This window comes from Cinclus cinclus, chromosome 2, assembly GCF_963662255.1.
Source record: "Cinclus cinclus chromosome 2, bCinCin1.1, whole genome shotgun sequence".
In the NCBI taxonomy this organism is placed as follows: Eukaryota; Metazoa; Chordata; class Aves; order Passeriformes; family Cinclidae; genus Cinclus; species Cinclus cinclus.
Window position 1 is genome coordinate 16,381,963 of NC_085047.1, and position 23,032 is coordinate 16,404,994.

A 23,032-nucleotide genomic window follows, 5' to 3' on the forward strand; every position below is an offset into this window, starting at 1 on the left:
TATTTCTCTCTGCAAACCTGCCTATTTTGGGCCTCACTGCTTGCTAAGGTACACACAGGCTTACTCACTTGAGTTAGGGAATCCAAGAGTAATTATACATACTATTTAAGTCACCTTTACAGTTAAACTCATATTGCAAATCGTATTTTGTGGTCTACCTTAGATGCCCTAATTCAGACTCATCAAGTTGACAGGAATATTATCGTTCCTTTTCTTGCCGTGTGGTGTAATACTTGAGATTGAAGAGGTGACTCTATATGCTAGAGCATTCTGAGTGCCACATCACCTTAATTTACAGTGCTTCTGAATTGCAATTATTCCATCACTGAAGCCAGATGCTTTTCACACAGATAAACTGCCTTCCTCAAGTGCTTCAAATTAACGTGTCTGTCAAAATTTACTATGCATACAGTTATCTTTACTGCTAGCACACTTTCTCCCTCCTTTTTTAGTTCAGTAAGGATTTGGAAGACCGAGTTGCAGATGATTTTGGGATTACTGCCAGGCTAAAATGGGTAACTGTTCTTTTGTGATTACTACATTTTCACCAAGCTCCAAAACACGCCGAGGATCTCGCCGCACAGAACAGGACGGACAGGAATTGTATTTCGTTGTTTACAGTCTAAAACAGACTTTCCCCAGCTCCCCCCCCCCCCCCCCCGCAAAAAAAAAAAGGCAACAAATCCAAGCAGCACGTCTCACCTCGGCGGAGCGGGATTCCCACCGACTTCCCAGGGGGCTGAACCGGCCCTTTCGCACAGTCCCGGGGACAGCGGCGTGGGGGGAGTCACGCCTGTGTCAGCGGGGCACAAGGGCACGCGTGCGAGCCGGGGGCGAGGAGGCACCGAGCGAGGAGCGCTCTCGGGGGAAGCGGGGGGAACACCCGCTGCTCTCGGGGGCAACACCCGCACCGCCGCACTGCCCGGGCACAGCCGGTGCCCCGCGCTGACGAGGAATCTCCGCCACCGCCCCGGAGCCCCCGCGGGCGGGACCCCAGACCCTGCACGGGCCGGGCCGCGCCAGGCAGCGCGCGCTGCGGGGGGCGGACAGGCCGCATCGCTGACACGCGCCACGACCCCCGCCTCACCGCGCCCTCCGCCCGGGCGGCGCTGCCTTCGCACACCCCGCCGACAACCCCACACCGCGCGCTCCCCCGCCAGCGGCCGGTTCGGCTTTACCTCGGTGCCCACCGCCGGAGAGGAAAGGAGAGGAGGGCAGCCCCACCGCCGCCTACACGCCGTCCCCTCTCGCCAACCGGGCCCGGCCGCTCCCGGCTCCGGCTGCGGCCCGACTGCGGCGCGCGCCGTCAGGTGACTGCCCGCAGCACCGCCCGCGCGCCACCCCGTCCCCCCCACCCCCCCAACTCCCCGCGCGCGCACGCCCCGCGCACGCCCCGCGCGCCCATTGGACACGGCGCTCGCCGCCGGCGCGCGGCCGCCCACACCGCCGCGCGCTGCGCATGCGCGGCCCCACCGGCGCACGGGGCGGCTGCAGAGAGCCAGGTCCCCTTCCCTTCCCTTCCCTTCCCTTCCCTTCCCTTCCCTTCCCTTCCCTTCCCTTCCCTTCCCTTCCCTTCCCTTCCCTTCCCTTCCCTTCCCTTCCCTTCCCTTCCCTTCCCTTCCCTTCCCTTCCCTTCCCTTCCCTTCCCTTCCCTTCCCTTCCACCGGTGAAGGCAGCCTCCTCCAGAAGCTCCCGAATAAAACGCTCATGGCAGCAGATGATGCGCTGCCAAGAGTGCTAATGGGAATTTCATTTTTAAGGCATTTTAACCCGGTTTAACAATTTAGTCTACCTTTGAGAGGTTGGTTTTGTGGGCTCGTGGGCTGACATACTATTTTATGCTGTATTTAAGTGTCGTGTAACTTTCTTCAACTGTTTTTACAGTAGGCCTTCAGTTTTGGTAGAGGCTAATATAGCTTTTCCTTCAATGTCTGTTTGCTAATGGCCTTTCACCTTGTTAAGAAGGCAGAATTTAATTATTTTTATTTATTAGTTGGTCAAATGTATTCACCTGTACGAAGAGTTGCGTTACAAAATAACGTAAGCAATTTGTTGGAATTTAAATTGAGGGACAGCTGTTAGGTAATGATATCCAAAAAGTAGCATTTGGCTTGAGATTTGGGTACTAACAGTACTGAAAGGTATCTGTATCAGGGTTCCTATGCCTGCTTTTAATTTTTTCTATGACTTGTAGTTGTCATACTCTTACACGTGTCAGGAATTCCTAATCCCCTGGTACTCACACATGAAGAGGGGAGCTTAAAGATAACTCTTTAGATGATAAAAACTGAGTTGCAGAAGTATGAGATGTTTACAATGCTTAAGCATATGATTTAAAATACCTACTACTAGACTGAAAGTTGAGGTTTTTCGGGTTTTTTTTAATCTTCCACAAAGATTTTTGTGGGGAAGAGAGGGAAACAGAAGAGGGAAGAAATTAATCAAAACAAAAGGAGCTCTTTCTTTGGTTGAAAGATTGACTACAAAGTCTTGGACCACACCCACCAAGAAGGGATCTTCATCTCCTGTTCTGGATATTAGGGATGATGCAATTCTTACTTCCCACACAATAGGGAGTGAAGTTACAGTGCAACAGCTTGGTTCTCACTCATAGTCAGACTGAAGAACTGCATAAGTACTTTCTACATTGAAATTAGACCCAACTAGAAGAGGAAAAATAAAAGAACAACTAGTCCATTTTTTTTCCTAAAAAGGAGAAGTAAAACCAGTAAAAAGGAGATCTGGGAATCTAAGCTAAAAATCAAGGACATCCATCTTCCTGCAGATGAATAATAAATGTTTTAAGCATTTAAAGCAATACAAAAACTTTGGTGATAAATGTTCACAAAATTAACATGCATGATAACAAATAATAACTATCATCAGAAGAAAGCAAGGGAAAATGTCCCTTTTTTTTTTTTGAAATATATTTATTTTTCTGACACATTGGTGGCACTAATGGGTCTCCGGTCCCGTTCTATCAGATGTTGTTAATTCCTTGTGAAGCCTGCCTGTAGCTGTCTGTGCTGTTTCTGGTGCTCTAAAAGCTCCAGCCTCAGCTACCACCAGTTTGTAACTCAATCCATTGAGCTCTGGCTGCTCTGTGGATTGATGCTGGCCCAGAGAGATGAAAGTGCTCTAATCTTCAGGTCAGTTGTCTGGACTACAGGGCACAGGCTATACTGTGGAATATTTAGGCCATCATTAATATTGAGTGTGTTCTCTTCTGCCCTTGTCCCCTCTTTTTGTGCTTTCTATAGGGAAGCTGGTTTCCTACCATAGAAAATGGACTAATAAATTCTCCAGAGGTAAATTGTGACATATCCCAAGGCTAAAGGTAAGATTCATCTCACCTATCTTTAGCCATCTAAAATTTAGCTGTCTAGTCTAATCTACTCCTCTAGGATCCTGTGTAGCTGATGGAACTGGATAGGCATCTCCATGGGGTAATTGTTCCCTTTCTGTGGCCGGTGTCTGTGATACGTGTGATGAAACTCCTCTTGCAGATGCCTTTTGTGGTGGGACTGTGTGTAACTGGGTTAGGCCAGAGACATAACTCCCAGATTAAACCCATGGCCACATAGTTCTGCGCGATGCTGTCACCAGAATCCTTCACAGCAAAAGTGCTGGGGAGTCATTAGGAAAAATTGATGGTGAAGGCCCATCTTATAGTTTTGCAGGGCAGTGGCTGATGATCCTGTTGAACATATGGCCACACCAAACGTGGCTTCTGTAGGCATCATATGGAAGATTCCTCCATTTTACATTCCCGTAAACAAAAGCCAAACCACTCCTTCCTGTGAACTTGCAAACACAAAAGCTGTTTTCTAATCTACATTTAGATAACATTTTCTAACTGTAAATTGAGCTATCAAGGAGCTACTGTGGTATGTGTCTAAGTGATTGAAACCTCGGGGCTGTGTCAATATGTATGAACTGAAAAATGGACTCTTATTTTAAAATAGTTTTTGAAGCCTTTGAATACATTATTTTAGAATTTATTTCCATACTGTCTTCTGCTGCATGTTTGTAATACTGTTCTAATCCTTGGGAACACACATGCTTATTTTTTGTGGTTTCTGGATTACAAAAGTCTTTTTGTTCGTCCTGGGAAAGCATGGTGTTAATCATAGGAAAATATTTTTGCATTCCCTCTTTACAAAAAAAAAAAAAAAAAAAATGCTTTCCATCTAGAAGTAAGACCTATTCTAGTAAACTATTTTTTAAAATGCATTTGTAAGGGTGAGTCTCTTAAACCTACAACTAATATGGTCCAGATTCACATAAAATCTTAAAATGAAAATTAGTATCTTGGTTAAATCTGGTTTAATTCCAGATTTAATTTTAATTACTTTTTTTTCCCCCAGATGTAATTTTTAAAACCATCATCCTTAAATTTAGCAGTAAGATTTCAATGGGAAAAAAAAAGATTTCTTCTCTTGAATAGAATGATAATTACTTTTGATTCCATAAGAAGGGTTATAAACCATGTGCAAACAATGGCAAAAAGGTGGGAAACAAATTTCTAGGTGTCTGGCTGCAGTAAAGAAGTCTGCTTAGATAGGCTGGGGGAGCTGTATAAAAAGACCAAAGAATGAGAATTGCAGCAGGACGGCTAAAAAAGCCTCATAAGGGTACTTTAAAAAGGAAAATGATTTATTGATGAAAAATGGATTTGCCTTCCTGGAAGCTTGGAGTAAACACTGTAAATGGCTATAATTTTGTCAGACAGCAATGCTTGAGCTGATTGATCTGGGAAAGGACCAGAGGTGTTCAGGAGATGAAGTGAAATTACTGCAGCCAGGCTGTCCAGACCGGGCATTTTCACACAGTAGCTCTCTTGAACCCTGTGAGGAAATGCAAGTACATGTGGGAAAACCAGAGTATGTCATGCAGGGCTCACTCAGTGAGTGTTTCCAGCCTCAAGTAATGCTGTGGGATCACACCTGTGAGGGCTTTGGGTGAATTAAATCCCTGCAGCAGAAAACTACTGAGACTGAAACCAACAGGCTCTTAGTTTTCAGCCAGATGCATATCCACACATGGACTGATGGAAACACCAGGAGTTTGGGAAGATGGAGGGAGATCTGATGAAGCAGCTGATGCTCAGGGGGCTGAGGATGTGCATTCACAGGACCACAGACTAAATGCATAACTGACTCAACCATTTCTATGTGTAGTCCTCTGTGAAGGGGGTCATGCTGGGGAAAAGAGTCAACTCTCCACAAAACAAACTACTAGGGTGGGAAGAACCCATCTGTTTTCTTTAATTTATAATACAGTCTGTTGAGAGTCTCCTGAAGTAGCAATTTGGGATGACCCCTCTGCATATGCTTAGTTTAGGAGAGCTAATTTCTGGTAGAGCAATAGTCCCACACATATCTAGCTATTGCTTTCACTCTGAACTGCTTTAACCCACAAGTCTGCTCCTTAGTGCTTCATTACCTGGGCTATCTGGAGTACTGGTTTGTTGCTCCTCTAGAAAAATGCTGACCCTCCCCACCCCAAATTATAACACAGGGAATGTTCAGTCTATCTGCAAAAACAGGTACCCAGAGATTTCTTAAATGACAAAAGTATTTATGGGTGAGACACTTGAAATGTTGAAACTTTGGACCTATTCCCTATGAACTGTAGTCATATCCTTGAGGGGAGAAGGATGTTGAGTCATAGTGATGAAAGGAAAGAAAGAAAAACTGAATGTTTTTTATTGCAATCATCCCAGAGGTCAGACGCAACCAAGACAGACTGATGAACAACACAAACACTGGTTAAATGACTCAAAAGATTAGGTTTTCAGGCAACAGACTGAAACAGTTCAAGTACTCTGAAAGAAAATACAGAAATTAAGTATCTTTTCTTTTTGAGTCTAATGCCTGAAGAAAGATTATATTTTAACATTTATTGGTGGAAAGCTTCTGAACGACTTATACCTAGGCTGTCTGAAGGCTACTGTGAATACATGAGGACCAGAATAGAGCACAATGAAATTGCATTTGCTTTTGGAGGTGTCTGACTGTGGCATAAAGTAACCCATCTTTTGGAGTATGATACAACATAATTTTTAAAAGTACCTTATGAAGCTATTCTTTTGCTTAAATAAATTCTTCCTTACGATCACCCACCTTGCTTGTGCTACACAGAATGATTGCAAAAGTGAATGATGTATTTGAACACCTGGCTAAAGCTAGAAATCATGCCAAAAGTAGGAAAGAGTACCACACATTCAAACACTTGACTAAATTTTAATTTCACAACATAAGGTTCTTATTGTAACCTGCTATTCATGTATTGGTCATACAATGACTTGCCAGGAAAACAGTTTGACTTTGACACAGTCACTCTCCTGTTACAGCTTTCAGAAAAGGTGATTTATTCTTCTGAGGTTGTACATTTCCCCATTTGTCGTAACAGAGGAAAAAGTGATTGTCTAGAGCTGCATATTAAAATGCCCCACAACAGAGGCTGTTCAGTTTCTGGGACTCATTACCAAGCTGAACCTCAGTTGAGAAACCAGGGTGATTGCTGGTTTGTTTGTCACTGTGGTGATCCAGTAAGAGGAGGGAGCCAACCTTCACCCATCTGCTGTGTCTATCTGCACTGCCTTCTGTTCTCAAGACTGGCCAGTCAGCTCATCATGGGCCTGGGTGTGACTGCAAGTCATGATGAGTCATGGTTTAAGCACACAACTCTACTGAAGGGAAAAGGAGGCCAGTTTTAACTCTACTTTTGATTTTATCTCCAGATTACTTCTGTGAAAGTCACCAAAACTGCTATACACGGCAAAAAGTAACCTAGGGCAAATTAGACACAAAAGAAGATATTGCCATCAACATGAACGTTAAAAATAAAAATTAAAAACAAAAAGAAAAAAAAAAAGAGAAAGAAGAGAGAAAGAGAGAGACATAAACCTGCAATTCTCTGTACTGGCTCTGATAGCTTCTCAAAACCAGATTGTTGGATGATGCACAAACTAGTGTTTGGTGCTTGTCAGAAGATGAAAGTTGCTGAAAACAGCAAGCTGACAACTGGAAAGTGCACTTGCAAATCTGGAACTTGTTATAGAACTGATGGAACTGATTATACAGTGTCTTTTCCTGATAACTTGGTTCCTAGCTAATTTTTTTGTCTTATGAGGTATATCTTAGCGCACAATAATCAGAGACTTTCTTACTGTTCGCACTTTTCCTCTTTCTCCTTTGCACAGCTCAGGATCCACACCTAGGGAGTCTGTTTGTACCAGGGCTGGAAGAGGATCACGATCTTTTTTTAGAAACCTTTTGGGTATCAAAAATAAACCTTTTTGGTATCTGCAGGGATGGAGACTCCACAGCCTCTCTGAGAGACCTGTGCCAGTGCTTGGTCACCTTTACAGTGGAAAGGAATTCCCTGATGTTCAGATGGAGCCTCCTGTGCTCCAGTTTGTGCCAGTTGCCTGTCACTGGATGCCATTGAGAAGAGCCCATGTCCATCATCTTTATACCATCCTTTCTGGTATTTTACCTGCTAAGATCCTCCCTCAGCTTCTGTTTAACAGGGATGAAGTACTAAAAGAAGGCTGAAATAGGCCAAGATGCCTCTAGCGAAACACATATTTACTCAGCAAAAATCTCTGGTGGTGTTCTTGCATGATTCAAACAACTTTAAAGCTTGCTTTTTGTTCCCAGACAAACATGTAAATGTCACTCTTAATAACAGTGCAGGTCTCGAGTGTTGTTGGAGACCGGGTGCTTCTCCAACCAGAACTTACCTATCCTGGGACCTTTTCAAAACAGTCTGCAAAAAAACACCTGAAAAAGTCAATGAAGGCTTCTAAAATACATCCAGGACTTGTGCAGCAGCCTACTGTTACGGTATGCCTTGGGGCTGGTTTGATATCCAAAAAAGATCAAACATATGCTAGGCTTGAGTGCAGTGGTGAAAAGAAGCCTGTGAGTACATTGGTGATAGTTTCTTTGCAAATTTCGTATCTTTCCTGTAATTGGCCCCTATCTCTTCTTTGCAGAGCTCACGTAGGGTTTCCAGTTCCCAGGTGGCTGCTTTACTTCTCAGCATGTGTTTGGGAGGTTGAGGAAAAGGAGGGATGGCAGAGGAACTGAAGGGCTGCCACACTACCAAAAGACTGGGAGAGAATCCAGTTTTTGTGGGTCCTTCTTTGCCCACTTTCTTCCTGATAAGGAGACCTACAGACTTGAGTTTCTTGTAAGGTGATTCCTGACTGTTGTTTTGCTTAGGAGATTAATTTTCTCTCAGTATTTCCTGTGCCACTGTGATTCTTTTCTCCAGATTTCTTTTCTCTTTTTATCTATCTAGCAAATTCCAGCTGTATTGACTCAAGGACTGTCCCACTATGTAGCTGGTTGTAGTAAGGCTTTGTGTAAGACTATTGTCAGTGGGTGGGTGGATTCCCCAGGAGGGAAGGGCCCTTACAACCTTTCTAAGAGGATGGGACCATTTATAGGACCTGCAGAGAAGTCTTCTCTACCTGCTTATGCCAAACACACTGCTACTCTTGGGGCATCCAGAGGAGGAGCATGGCAGAGCAATCTGCTGCTGACTAACCTCTCAAAATGCCCTGGGGCAATGATGTTCTCCACCGTGTGTTGTACCTGTGCACATTACCTACTTCTTCTCACGTCCCTCCACCTCAGAATGACTTGGAATATTTGGGATTCTGGAGTTCAGGTGGAGTTTTGCAAGTTAGGGTCAACTTGTTTACATCTCTGCTTGCAGCCATGGCAGAGCACAGTAAGGTTTGGACCTGATAAGACATACGCCTTCAGCTCTGAGTGCTCCCTCACATGCCTTAGATGAATCAAAATTAGATGTTTTTCTCTGAATTTAATAAATGCATGCAGAAATTGCAGGTAAATACACAGTGGCGACTTCTGCCTTATTAACAGATCATGAGGTGTGGATGAGGGTGAACAATACAGGGGCATTTTCAACAGTGTTTCTGAAGTAAAATAACAAATATAACAGAAGCATTTGGGAAGGCAAAGCAACTGCCTCTGCATCTGGAAATGTAGGCTTTGGGACTGGCACTTATAGCCTATGTAAGGAATATTTATGCAAAATTATACAATTCTATGGTTGTGAGTTAAATACTTCAAAGAGAGAGTAAAATGGATTATAGTATGGGCTGAGTCCCTTTTCTGCTAAGATTAAGACATTTAACAGAGCACATGCACACAAGTAAGAGAGTTGCCCCACTAAAGGTCTGAGTGAACAAGCCTTTAAAAATCTATTCAAAACATACCCTGTTCCGTTGCATATCAGGAAACGTCAGAGAAATGTTTCTCTGTCGTTCTGATCTGTGCTATTTTAATACCACTCGGTGGTTTCATTGGTGGCACAATGTGATTTAACAAACTGAAACCATATAGCAGAATGAGAAGGAAACTTCCAGACGCTAATCTCAAAAAACAAGGAGTAACGGATATTTTCTGTAAAACCAGGTTTGGGAAAATGCTCTTGTGTAATAACAATAATTAATGATCAATTTCACCATCTTTGGAAAATCACTTTTTTTGCAACTTTGCCATATATGGGGCTTCTAAACCTGTCTATCAATATCCATTCAGATTAGCTGAAATGTAAAGTGATTTATAGATAAAACACAGTTTGAGGTTCTACCCGTTCTGTGTCTCATTGTCCAAATCTTGCCTGTTTGACTGAGAGAGGTCATGTGTCATCACAGGCATGTTGATTTGTATTAGCAGCTGCTCTTCCAACAAGAAACTTTAAACTTTTTATATTGCCAGCAGTTGTATTTGTAAGGACCTGATGACTAAGCTTCACATGTTTCTATTAATATAAAGTTGGCTGACATTGATATCAATACTTGCCAGTGCATAAAGTGAGAAATACTTTCGATAACCATTTAACATTTTCTAGAAACTTCTCAAATATACATTGTGTTATAGATTTGGGTTTAAAGGTTCTCAGTTGCACAGGGCAAAGGAAAACTTATTTTTCTCAGAACATGAACAGCCTGCTTGGGTTTTTTGTTATTTGCCAATTGCAGTGGAAATGATGCAGCAGAAAAAAACCACTGAAGAATCAGTTGTATTTTCTAGGTACTTTCTGGTTTTGAAATAACACTATCAATTATCACAAGTGGTGCAGTTTTTTGAATTTAACTGCTGCCAAGTTTTTACACTGCTGATGCTGGTGAGAGTAGAGAAATCAACAATTGGAAGCAACTTCTTAACTCATATCTTGTTATTTTCAGTATAAAATATAAAATTATATTTAAATAAAATTCACATATTATTTTCATGACATTTCTTAAATTGCAATGTATCTTAAGAGTAGTGTGAAGAATAATGTGTATTGGAGAGCAGTCTGCTGCTGCTGCTGCAGAAATTGTGGTTTACCAGAACACATGGACAACCAGAAGGTCATGAGTTGGTGTGCAAGGTGACACAATGCCACTGGTACTACAAATCCCCTGATGAATGATAATAAAGAATATATTTATCTCCATCAAGAAAGACGGCATGTTCACCAGATAAAGCCTGTGATGGAGGTCTCTGCCAAGGAAAAGCATGATCATAGAATTATAGAATCACAGAATATCCTTAGGGGGAAGCGATCCAAAAGGATCTTCGAAGTCCAGCTCCCGACTCTGCACAGGGCAGCCCCAAGAATCCCATCCTGTGCCTGGGAATGTTGTCCAAGTGCTCCTTGAACTCTGGCAGGCTTAGCCATATGACCACAGCTCTGGGGAGCCTGTTCCTCAAGGCTCTTAGTTGGAAAGCAAGTGACCCCTGGGAAAGCAGAGCACATCCCAGGAACTTTCCAGGGGTTTTCAGAGCTCAGCCTTGGGGGGACCTGCTGTGCTCAGTGTCTTTCCTTGCAAAGGTCACTGTATTAGCTGGGATCTGTGCACCCACCTTCACTTCTACCCCCAGGTTAGACAGGGCCTCTAGATAAATAATCAGCAAAGACATTAGCAGAAACTTGTGCTGCCAAATTAAAGAGTATAGGTTTTGTTGGCAAGAATTGCTCTTCAGTGATTCTCCTGGGGAGCTAGAAGAAGTAAAATATTAACTGGACTGAAAGGAGAGGGAGGCAACTTCCTAGTAGCTGGTGTGTTTGGAGCACTGCATTTGATAAAGCAGTTCAAACAGCAGCCCTGGGCTGGTGACAGAGTAGCACAACTGCAAATACTGCTCTGCGGGTGGAGTTTGGAAATATGCCTGGGAATATCTAGGTATACAAATACACCTGGTTTTCTAAAACTGACCTCCACTTACATCCAAAATGCAAAACTAAGCAGTATGTTCCTTGTTTGTCCTCCTGCACACAGCTCTGTTTGGTCCATCCTTCCCTTTTTGACCTGAGCATCTTCCCCTCCCCCTGGCTATGCATTCACAGATCAGCCACAGCCCAGGAAAACTGTTGTCCCATCCCTGATTAAGTGCAGTGCTTGAGTTTTGAGGTGCAGGAGTGGCATTTCCAGTGTCCTCAGTCTGGGAGCACAGGTGAAGCCTGGCCTCTGACAAAATGCAGCCCTTTGCCTTCTGGTTGGGGTACCTCACTGGAAACAGAGAGGACTTGGTCCCTCACCTCAAAAATAGAAGTATGAGATTTAGGTGGAGAGCTGCAGTACCCAAGCACTAGGGTTCTGTTTATTGTTTGCTCTCTCCCCACTCTCAAAATTTTACAAAAGTTGCTGGGAAAGGACCTATTTGCAATATGACAAGATCAGGGTTCATCCTCTGCCTGTGTCCTCTGACTTCCTCAGCCTATTTTCTGGTGGTGGGGACACTGTCTTTGAAGCTAATAAGACTTTCTATTGCATTCCTCTGAGCATTCTTTGAATTATTTTGGTAGAAATTACTGAAAAGCCACAAAAAACCAAAACTGCCATTATCAGTTTTCCTTAGTTCTTGTCATCTCCTTCTGATCATTAGTTCTCCAGATAATAGCCTGTTTATGTTGATCAAATGCTGCTCTTCTGAAGATATCACCTGGATTTTATTTTAATCCATGTGCATTGTTTTAAGCTTGGAATTAACGAATTATAAAAAAATGGGGAGCAGGCCATAAAAAATGTGATAATTAGCTTGGATTAAACTGAACTTTTTCAGATACTGTCAGAGTTTCAAACAGCAAAATACAATATGTTGTCAACTGCTAGCTAACTTCCAGATCCAAGATACCCTTCATTCATTGGCTACATGGCCATTATAGTTGAGCAAGTATTATGGAGTGTGTGTGTGTGTGTGTGTGTGTGTGTGTGTATGTATACATATATCTAATAATGAAGCTTCATCCAAAGGGAAAAAAACAGTATTTAGGTAGATAAAGCCCTGGAATATCCTTATAGTGAAAACATAAAATTTAACCACCGATGGAATTAATTAGAATTAGTTAACCAAAAGCTTCTCTGGAAAACAAATGAGAAGAGCTGAGAAAAGTTGACCTGTTGTAGGTTGAATTTAAAGTTGGTATATTTTGTACTTCAACAGTCAGAAGCTGTTGAAATACAAAATATGTTTCCATTATCAGATAAAAGCAGAAAACAGACTTCTGTGAAAATGAGTTCCAGAAAGGAAAGGTGCTTTCCTATCAATGCCAGAGCAGACACACCAGAGATAGAGTCCTTTCCTCACCCTACAAGCTGTGAGAGAGAAATAAGCATGTATTAGGGAGAAAACCTGTTGCTGTTAGTTAAAAAAAGAAGACAAAAGGAGTTCAAAAAACCATTGAGGAAAAAATAAATCAACGAGTCTGTAAGAGATTGGGAAGAAGAATAATTATAAAACAAGTCCTTAATTGCAACAAACTCTTACAGTCAGGGAAAAGCTGCCCATTAAGAAAGTTAATTGGTTGTTAATAAATTAAGACAGCTCTGTTGCTACAAGTAAATATTTTTTTTCTTTTAATAAAGCGTTGATGTGGGTATTAAGTTAATTTTTCTATAGAAAGTGCTGTCTGACAGAAGGTAAGAGCAGTTCTAATGCAAAACATAATGAAATTGTTCAATTTAAAAAAGGAAATGAGAAACAAAAATTCTAGCAGAGAACGGGTAACAGAAAAGTTCAACCCTGAGAGTGTTAGTAAACAGCATTAAAATCAAACTTTTCTGCTTTATCAAAAAGGGCTGTTGGCTAAGACCAGTGATGGATGGTTAAACTGTGCACAGGGTTTCCAGAAATAATTAGGCAGGAGGAAGGATGAAACTGGAGCTGACTTCACAGAGTGCATAGCCCAACTTCAAAGAAAATTAGTAACAAGAGCAAGGAAGAAATCACCTGGAGTAGCAACTGAAAAAAACCCCAGCACTGCAGATCAGCTGTCCAGAGTGAATGAGCAAAGTGGGCACAGCAAAGGATGCCAGGAAGCCCAGGCACTATGCCTGCCTCTCTCCTTCCCTTGCTTCCATGGAGGTCTGTTCCTCCTTGGAGTTTCCAGGAGTTCCTGCAGCACGGGAGATGAATCAGCAAATGTGTCCCGGGGTTTTTGGTCCTACAGACTGGCTCTGGAGAGGAGGATTGGTAGGAAATCACTGCACTTGTTTTTTTCCTCCTGTTCACTGCACAAGAATGAAACAGTCCCAAACAGTTTTCCAAGGAAGTTCCAAAAGATTCCACTGTCACAGAGGCTATAGTGCACATCTTTCCAGATCTTTATTACTCTGCTAAATCTGTTCTTAAGCTGAGATATCATCAAAACCTACTGGAGGTCAAAGAGTGCAGATAAGAAAACTTATTTGTAGGGTACATTTCTTGCATTTCTTAGTACAGATCACCAAGCAATAACATTCCTTCAGCATGTTAGGAAAGCAGTGTCCTGCCCCTTATCAGCTGTCTTTCTTCAGGATTTCCACTTGTTGGAAGAAGCTGCAAGTTGAACCCTGAGAAAGCTCAAATTCTTCTTGAATAAAATTGTCCAAACAATATAGACAGCTGTCAGTTTGTGTCTCACACTTCTTCATTGCAGAAACATAATAATATTTTTAAAAAGTGTTGCTTAGTTTAATTTTATTTGTTTTGTTTTGTTTATTTAATAAGAATGTTTCCATTGTGCTTTCAGTCTCATTTTCCATTTGGATCTGCTTTTACTGTTGAATGCACTAGAGCTCTCTGGAGGTGCAGGAGCACTTACCCTGCATGTTTGAAATCTTTTTGGCTTCTTCTTCTTGCCTCTGGAGCCCTGGTGACAAAGGGCCACATTTTCTGTTCTCTACAACAGGCTTTGATGCTTTGCCAGTTTGATGCTTTGATACTTTCTTTGATGCTTTTTGCCAGTTCCATGAAGAGCAACAGGCAGACTCAGCAAATCAAATTGTGGAGCAGCCTCTTTGCTCTGCTTTGCCCTGAAAATTTGGAGGTGACTCCATAAGGAACAGAGGTGACACAAACCTGCTGTGCTGTGTGTGGCCCACAGTGGGGCTTTACATGAGACCCCCCCAACTTCAAGAGAGCAAAGTCTGCAGCTTCACAGACTTACCATAAATCCCTTTCCTGTGTTGTGTTTGTGCCTGTGCCATATCCACCTTTGTGTGGTTGGAAAAATAGTTTGTTGATAAGTAGTTGGTTCCTGGGATGGCTTTTTCAAGCAAAGCCAGAATAATATGGTGCTGATGCTACTCAGAACCTGAGTAACCTTAGGTAATTTTTATATCCACAAAACATGACTCAGAATACCAGGAGTCTCAGTCTTAAGAGCAGTCCAAGAAGGCACTTGAGTGCAGAGAGCCAAGTTTTAGTGAATCATAGAACCATAGAATAGTTTGGGTTAGAAGGGACCATAAAGATCATCTTGTTCCAGTGCCATTTCCATAGGCAGGAACAGCTTCTACTAGACCAGGTTTCTCCAAGCCCCATCCAACCTGGCCTTGAACACTTCCAGGGATGGGGCAGCCCCAGCTCCTCTGGGAAACCTCTGCCAGGGCCTGACCACCCTCACAAAAAAGAAAGGAAAGAGGGGCATGGAGACACAGCTGGTGGGTGACTAGACCCCTACAAACCTAAATATTCAATGCAGAAATAAAAGATCTCTATCCCAGGCACTTAAAGTTTGAACAAACATTTACTCTCTGCTCTTGACCCCATTCCCAGGGCAGCATCAGCCCCAGATAATATGACCTGTGTTGCTCACATCTCACTGGGGCATTTTCTGTGTTGTCCAAGTTCTTGTCAGATGCTAGAGGAGACCTTTGTACAGTCTTAATTTTCAAAGGTGAGGTCTGGCATGATGTAACATATCAATTTTTGTTTATTAAAAAAAAAAATACTCAGAAAGCCCTATTACCCAGTCCCTGATACTGAAGCCCCAGGAGACTGCATGCTGCTTATGCAAATACTACTTAGTTTTGAAAACTCAACTTAAACTTCACAATGAGCAATCTAAGCCCGGTGTAGACTACTCCTCTTCTTCTAATTTCATCCTTTAACTGGCACTGACTCTTTTAACTAAAATGGTATTTAGAAATGTGTTTAATAAATATTTTTTATTTGTTTTTACATGAAAGTCCTCAATTACACACCAGTAAGGCTGAGACTAGCTGAAGATGATGTGCTTCATAAATCCTCTGCTTGCAGCAGAGAGATGTTAAGTAAATCCTTCTCTTGAAAAAGGAAAATGCATCATCAGACAAAAACCTCCAAATGCCAAAAGAGTAATTTTGTTTATTCAGTCATACATGTCATGACAGGTGTGAACTCACTGCTATCTGACATTTTATAAAGGCACTCATAGTTCCTTATCTTCAGTAGGCATATCTTTTAATACTCCTGACCAGGTAAAAAAAAGAGAAAAGAAAAAGTAAAGGAAGGGGGAAGGGAAGGGAAGGGAAGGGAAGGGAAGGGAAGGGAAGGGAAGGGAAGGGAAGGGAAGGGAAGGGAAGGGAAGGGAAGGGAAGGGAAGGGAAGGGAAGGGAAGGGAAGGGAAGGGAAGGGAAGGGAAGGGAAGGGAAGGGAATAAGGAGGAAAAGCTTTGGTTTTGATTAGTACTGATTGGTGATTCTGATTAGCAAATCAGAATAGTAACAGTTCAAGCCAAATTTAAAGGCAGTCTTCCTCCTTCCTAGGTCCAGATACTGGATTATTTTGTGTTTGAACTTGATATATTTTCCTTCACAATTTATAAAGACCAAAGGAATGGCATTTACAGCATGGGAGAATCAAATTGTAAGATGAAATCACAAGCAAAATTGTCTGTGACCATATATGCCCGTGTGAAGTGTGCATTTGTGAGGAGAGAGATCTGTGTGCTGAATTGCTGCCAATGCATCAAAATTCTTGGGTTACAGAGTAAATTCAGCTGGGAAATATTTTAGCTCTACATCTTTACTTACCACATGCAAACTGAAAATTTCGTTTGCTTATCACACATCCAAATTCAAGTGGTAATTCATGTGGAGAGCAGAGGACCCAAGTTTAACCCAAGCACTCCTCCTCTGCCCAGTTCCTACATCAAAAGCAGATGGTGCTTTCTCCAACAAAAGGGTGCCACAACCACAGCTGTGGGAAACATTTTATTTCTCTATCTTCTCTTTGAAGTATCTGACATCTCCTCTTGCTGGAAGAACAGGGAGGGGTGTATGAAGAGAGAGAAAAGGAGGAATGGGGCCCATCTGACAGACACCCAAGGCATTCTTGTCCTAGTCCAGTATTTCTGCTACATTTTATCCCCCAAAAAAGAAAAAAAAAAGGAAAAAAAAAGCAAGAGGAGCATTTCTAAAATTTTTAGTAGTATTATGCTGTTAGTTAAGAACTATTTCAAACTGTATTTTATAGTGCTTTGTAAATACTTGACCTTTCTTCTGTGTTTGCTTGCTTTTTTTCTTTCTAAACTCATATAGTTTCGTACAATGACCCTACAGAATCACTTCATATGGGTTGGCATGGCTGCAGCTGTGAGAGTAGGAACAAATGTGCTTACCAGGAATGGCAAAGAAAATGTTTTGTTCACCACTTCTGCATTACAAGCATCTGGCTTGTATGGCAGCTGCAACTGGATCCAGACCAGCTCATGGTGCTGCAGCAAGATGACTTTGTGTGCACCTTACCACACCAAGGTAAGCATCTCCCTGCTGATAGATGCTGTGAAGATCTTTTCAGCCCCCTGACAGGCAGCTCAATGGAAAGGCCCTGTTGCAGAGCAGCGTTTGAAAACGCCAAGCACGTAATTAAATTCTAAAGAATCCCAAAACAGTCAAGGTTCAAGCTGAGGTACTGATCTCTCTGGCCTCAATCCAGAAAAACACTTCAAAACCTACTTTGAATAGTCCTATTGGCAAATCAGTGGGAACTACTCATTGATTCAAGTTAGGTTTTCATTCCGGAGATTTGTTTGATGTAGGCACAGTGCCCCATGGTAACTGCTGTTGGAACCAGAGCCTAAATCCAGTTTGCCACGTGGTGCCTTTTCGGTGTTGCTGACTTCTTACCTGGCAGTCTTGCTCATTTAGACTTGGACACCTTCATTTCAAAAGCAATGTTAAGCACTTTTAAATGCCACTTTCTCATGATAAACAATCAGTGATGATTTTCTTTTGGACAGTAATATAGTGGTAGATTTACTCTGGCAATCAAACTATGAGTTGAAATTCCCTTGAACAGAATTTACAGGATTAGAAGAATATAATAAACATCTGAAAACACTGCCCATACAGTCATACTCAGGAGATACAAAGGTCTCAAAAACTGCTAGTAAAAATTGTGTCTTTATTAAAATCCTCCTTATATTTTGTCTTGATGTCTCACCTTTAAATACAGTGTAACTAGAATTTTACCTCTTACCGTGTTTCAGCCAAATGACAAAGCATAAACTTATTTTTATTATTATTAATTTAAGGTGAATTATGAAGCAGCTAAACTAGAAGACCAAACTTAGTAGCATGCTTTTTCTGCTCTTTTTCTTTTCAGCATGTTCTAGGAGCCCAAATTTTTCAGAAACAAGTTTGTTCAAATAGACTGTGGAATGTTCAAGAGCCACTAAATTCATTACTGGCAAAGCAGTCCTAATATTCCAGTGCAACCACTTCAGGTTGTTGAAACTCAAACTGTGGTTGGAACCTTGCCCATGCATTAGGACACTCTGCCGAAGCCTGACACTTCCCCTATTCAGATTACTTAACCTAAACACGAAGAGAAAAATATGAAGAGAGCACTTGTGCTTGCTTTTAGACATGGTCACTCATTAATACCAGGGTGTATGAGATTTAAGGCGTATTAAAATTGACCAGCAAAAAAGAAGCACGTTCGTCGCTTGTTCTGTACTGTGTTATTTAAGGCATATTTGACTCTTAGTTATTGTACCATTAAATAAGCACTGCAGATTGCCTGCAGTTAGTCAGTACTGTCAAAAGCCATACAGGCCAGATGTCTAGGCATATAAATCCTGCTGAACTCCAAAAGTAGTTTCAGCAAACAGAGATTCTATTATATAATTGATAGAATCACAGAATCATAGAATGGTTTAGGTTGGAAGGGACCTTGAAGATCATTCAGTTCCACTCCCCTTGTCATGGGCAGGACACCTTCCACCAGACCAGGTTTCTCTAAGTTCTGTCTAACCTTTCCTTGAACACTTCCAGGGATGGGGCAGCCACAGCTTCTCTGGGCTATCTGTGCCAGGGCCTCACAACCCTCATAAAGAAGGATTTTTTCCAAATATCTCACCTAAACCTCCCCTCTTTCAGTTTCGGTAATAATTTTTAATTATGAGCTCTCTCAGCCTTTGTAGAATGCCAGAACTCATTTAACTTAGGTGCCTCTGTTAGGTGCTGTTCAGTGTTAGGTGTTGTTGAAAACTATTCCTCTGTTGAAGTATCTCCAGTGTCTTTAGAATATTGGGTATCACTATTTGGGTAGTTTCAGATGTGATCAGATAGTGATAAATTTGTACACTGACCTTTACCTATTTATATTAAAAATTTTGCTATAAACAAATATAAAAAACCCTCTTGGACAAACATAATTGTATGTTTTCCTATGTATCTCTGCTTTGTAATAATGATGTCCCATTACCCACCAGAGGGAGCTCACTCAAATGTAAGGGACTGTTCCACCAATGTAAATTAGTGAGAGCTATTTGAAGAGTTATAAATAGATTTAAGCACAATTTTAGCAGTTAGTGCATAGGTGGATATATTTTATATTAGCTGGGAACTGTAATGTGGGTGGTTTGGGTTTTTTTGTTTGAAAGAATACTCCTTTTTTGAAATTATTTCAAAGAGAAGTGTTCACATTCTTGGCACAGATAATTTAATCAGGAAGTACTTCTTCATATGTGAGTAGCTGGCTTTTATTTTCACAGCCATGGAGGGAACACACTGAATAATAGGAACAACACCCTACTATTTAGAACAGCATTCATAGGAGTATGTCAGAATGTGCCTCTGTCTTCCACTAATGTTTCTATTTTTTGTACTGACATCTAATCAGTTAACATATATACAGATTTACATGCAGACCAGGAATACAAAAAGGTCTGACCACAAGACAGTCAAGATTCTTAGCAGGTAACGTTAAATGATGGATTTCCTTCTGACAGCTTGAAAAAGTTCAGAGTAGTTGACTTATTTCAGCTGTCCACACACAGCAGAGGAATAGGAGAGTCGAAGACCCGAGCTGGGGAGAGCACTGTGATAAATGACTATGGAAAAGTCTGTGGCCACAAAGCAGCCTTGAGGTTTGTCATACACTTGTAGGAAAGTTACAAAACAGAGGTGAAAGTTTTTCAATCACAGAACATCACACTGCTGCTACTCCTTTGTGTGGGAAACTGGGGATCTAGTTCATAAAGGTACCAAAGTCTACTTGTGCAGTGAAATCATCAAAAGACCATCAGTGGGGCAGCAGTTCTTTTAGTACTGAAGTGCTCTGGCTTCAGTGCAGTTTTTATTCTACATAGGCTATTTATGAAGGTTTTATTTCTCTCTTATACAAACACAGCAGCTAGAATAGAATTGGGCTCAATGACCCTTATGGGATCTTCCCAGCTCAAGATTTTCTGTGATTCCATGATTAGCAGAATAGTCATATCCTGATACTGGTTATTCCTCTTTCTGTAGAAGAACCATCTGCGATGCTCTGACATCACATTATAACTCTGTTAATTCTAGACAGAACTGACAAAAAACATAACCTTAATGAAGCAAATATTCCAGGATAAAGTTTTAGTGTAAACTAGGCTTGGAAAAGCATTGGGACACATCCAAACAAAAGCTTCTTTCTGTTGAACTAAGGACAACAGTCTATACATTCTATTGGTGCAAGCCATAAGCAGGCAGACAGCAAGCAGCGAAGGCAACAGCTCACTCATCAGTTCCTCTTCCTAGCAGTACCTACTTCCTTTCCATCACTTACAGTTCTCTTATCACTTAACTCATTCTAAGCACCCAAAGCACAGTTTGGCATCTGGCTGCACATTTGTTACATCAGCACACACATCCTCATTTCATTTCCCTAATTCCTGTATTAAAATCTAGTATAAGATTCAGACAACTAAATCCACAGACCACTTACTCTTATATTTTCTAACCAGTTCAAGGAAACTAAGCATGTCTCACAGCAGGCACCTGCAGGCTGGTAGGATTCCTTGCTGCCACATACCAGCACTGAACCACAAAACATCATACATAGCATTTGGAAACCACCTTGAGCATATGGTGATCATCAGACCATGTCACAAGATCGTCAGACAACTGAGCTCTAGGCTGATGCTGCTTACTGAATGGGGATGGATTGGGGGGATTACAGGAACTGAGGTTTAGAAGGGGGAACTGATAATTGGTGTGTAGAAAAGCAGAGTGACTCGTATACTAAATCTTGTGCTTTCCACATGCAGTGGAGGAAGCCTGGGTTGAGGACAACAGTGATTTGTGAATGGTTGTCATCTTTCATTCATACAGGTATGAGTAACACATGACATTACTTCTTAGGAGCACTGAAGAACCTAAAGGTGATGGGTACTGTCCCCAGCAAGGTAGATTTTTCATTCTTATAAAATAATTTCCTTTGAATTTAAAGTGTCAGCGTCACAGTTTTGGTGTGCATCTGAAAGACCATCTTGATAAGTCCCAGTTTAGCATCCCAAAACCGAGAGACTCTGTGAAGGAAATGGTGAGGTTGAAGCTGCCCCTCCAACTATGCTTTGCTACCTTCCCTCCCTCCCTCCCTCCACAAAGTGCACCGTGGTGCAGTCATGCAGTCAGTGTCTGGTCTTGTCCCAGAGAAGTACATCAAGATGGACAACAGGGCCCAGCTTTTTGGTACTTGTTCAGCCTTAGTCTCTCATTGCTGCACACCTTCCAGGCCTGTCATGAAGACAATTAATAGTTTCATCGTGGGTTTTCCAAGGATAAGTATCACCATATCATCCCTGCATGTGTGTGTCAGGAGGGAGAAGATCCTCAGAGCTGTGGGTGCACAGGTACAACTGTGGAAGTATGAGGATGAGAGAGAAAAGTCATGGCAGCACCCAGGTTTTGTCAGCTCTCCTCACAATCCTGCTGCACGTGGCCAGTGCTCCTCCTGTTACATCAGTGCCTGGACCAAGCTTCCTTTCCCTATTCTTCCTTTCCCTATGCAGCCCTATTCTTCCACCATTGCACATCGGCAAGATTCCTCCAGACAAGTGTGCCCTGTTCCTTTAGACACTTCCACTTCATGTGTTAGTCAAGGAAAGAGTTTTAGGTAGGGAAAGACACCAAGTGGCTTCATGATTATTACTGTGACTAGCTCATTTCTGCAAGGTGTCCTGTGACTGGAGATGAAGCAGCAAAGGGTCATGTGTCAGAGCTCCCCAACCACACAACCCAAAGGAAGGCTGAGAACACCTCTGTGTCCCACCTGTCCCCACTCTTAACAGTGTGTAATCCTCACAAAGGCCTAAATGGCAACAAAGCCCCTGGTGGAAGGTGACATGCTTCTAAAGATCATTAATTCATAAAACCAGACAGAATAGATATAATCCTGGAAAGGGAAACATTTTTTTTTTAAAGGCACTGAACTCAAACTCACAGCTCCTCATCTTCCAGACTTTCTGAGTGTCAAGTCACCCTTGGCTCTGGCTGTTTCAAGACCGCATGAGTCATATCCTTGCTAACTGGAAGCCTTAAATTGAGTTTGCTCAGCATTCTTTACGATGGAAGGAAGTTAGTTAGCAATGATAGAAAATGGAAAGCACAGGTCTCGTTTTTATTTTAAACCCACGTACTTCACTGTGCCTTAAGTGGTTTTTGAAGCAAATGCATTTACCATGGTAGTGGCATGTTTACTTCTACTAACCTGAATAACCTGTACAACAGCAAGAAATACACTTTGTCTGTTATACAACTGCAGTTCTCACAGGTTGTAGTGACATGTTGTAGAATTAAACCTTTTACTGGTACTTGGTTTCAAAAACTGGCTGCTAAGTTCTTGGGCATAAATAGAAATACGATGTAAAACCATCTTTGAAATAATTGTATACAACTTGTTTTTATAGTGTGATACATACAACAGGACCTAACATGCAGATCACTTCAACCAGAACACAAACCACATTGTTTATGTGGCAAATACAGGATCAGTATGATCAATGCTTCATTAAAAAAGCTTAATTTCAGCTATTTAGTCAGCAGAGCTCCACTGTATCTAGAGAAAAACTCAGCATGACAAAACAGACTTACTGAATGTGAAAATATTTCTCACTATTATGCTCTTGATAAACAAATCAAGAGATCGATGATAGATACAGTAGTTACCTGTCAGAAGGTTGTTCCAGTTACCTTCACTCTTTTTTCAACCTGGACGATTTTCTGCGTTATGCTGACTATGCTAAATTGTAATTTAACTTGCCTATGAATATTTTTGGAAAATTCCATTTCCCTACCTTACTGCCTTTGAATCCCACTTCCCCAAATATTTTTTCTTTTAAAAATAGTTTTCAGGAGACACTTCCATTTTTCTTCCTTGGTACTTCTATGTCAGTTTTACTCATTTGTTTTGCGATACAATTTCTCTGAGTCCCTTCTCTCAGACACATGAGCATGCATGCTGGCAAATATGTTCATACAAGGCTGTTA

At 41.8% G+C, this 23,032-nt stretch overlaps 1 protein-coding gene across 5 annotated transcripts in view; it reads right to left on the reverse strand.

Annotated features, from left to right (window-relative positions):
* Positions 1-7,788, reverse strand: part of BACH1 (BTB domain and CNC homolog 1) — a 33,059-nt gene extending 25,271 nt beyond the window's left edge. The window contains exon 1 of one of the 5 annotated variants that reach the window (XM_062515388.1): positions 7,751-7,788. The gene's annotated coding sequence lies outside the window, so the exon portion shown is untranslated. Of the gene's footprint in view, positions 1-702; positions 1,104-1,178; positions 1,300-7,750 lie in introns of those variants that run through there. The other 4 variants (XM_062515387.1, XM_062515390.1, XM_062515389.1 and 1 more) reach the window with 4 other exon arrangements.
* Between the last annotated feature and the right edge of the window lie 15,244 nt (positions 7,789-23,032).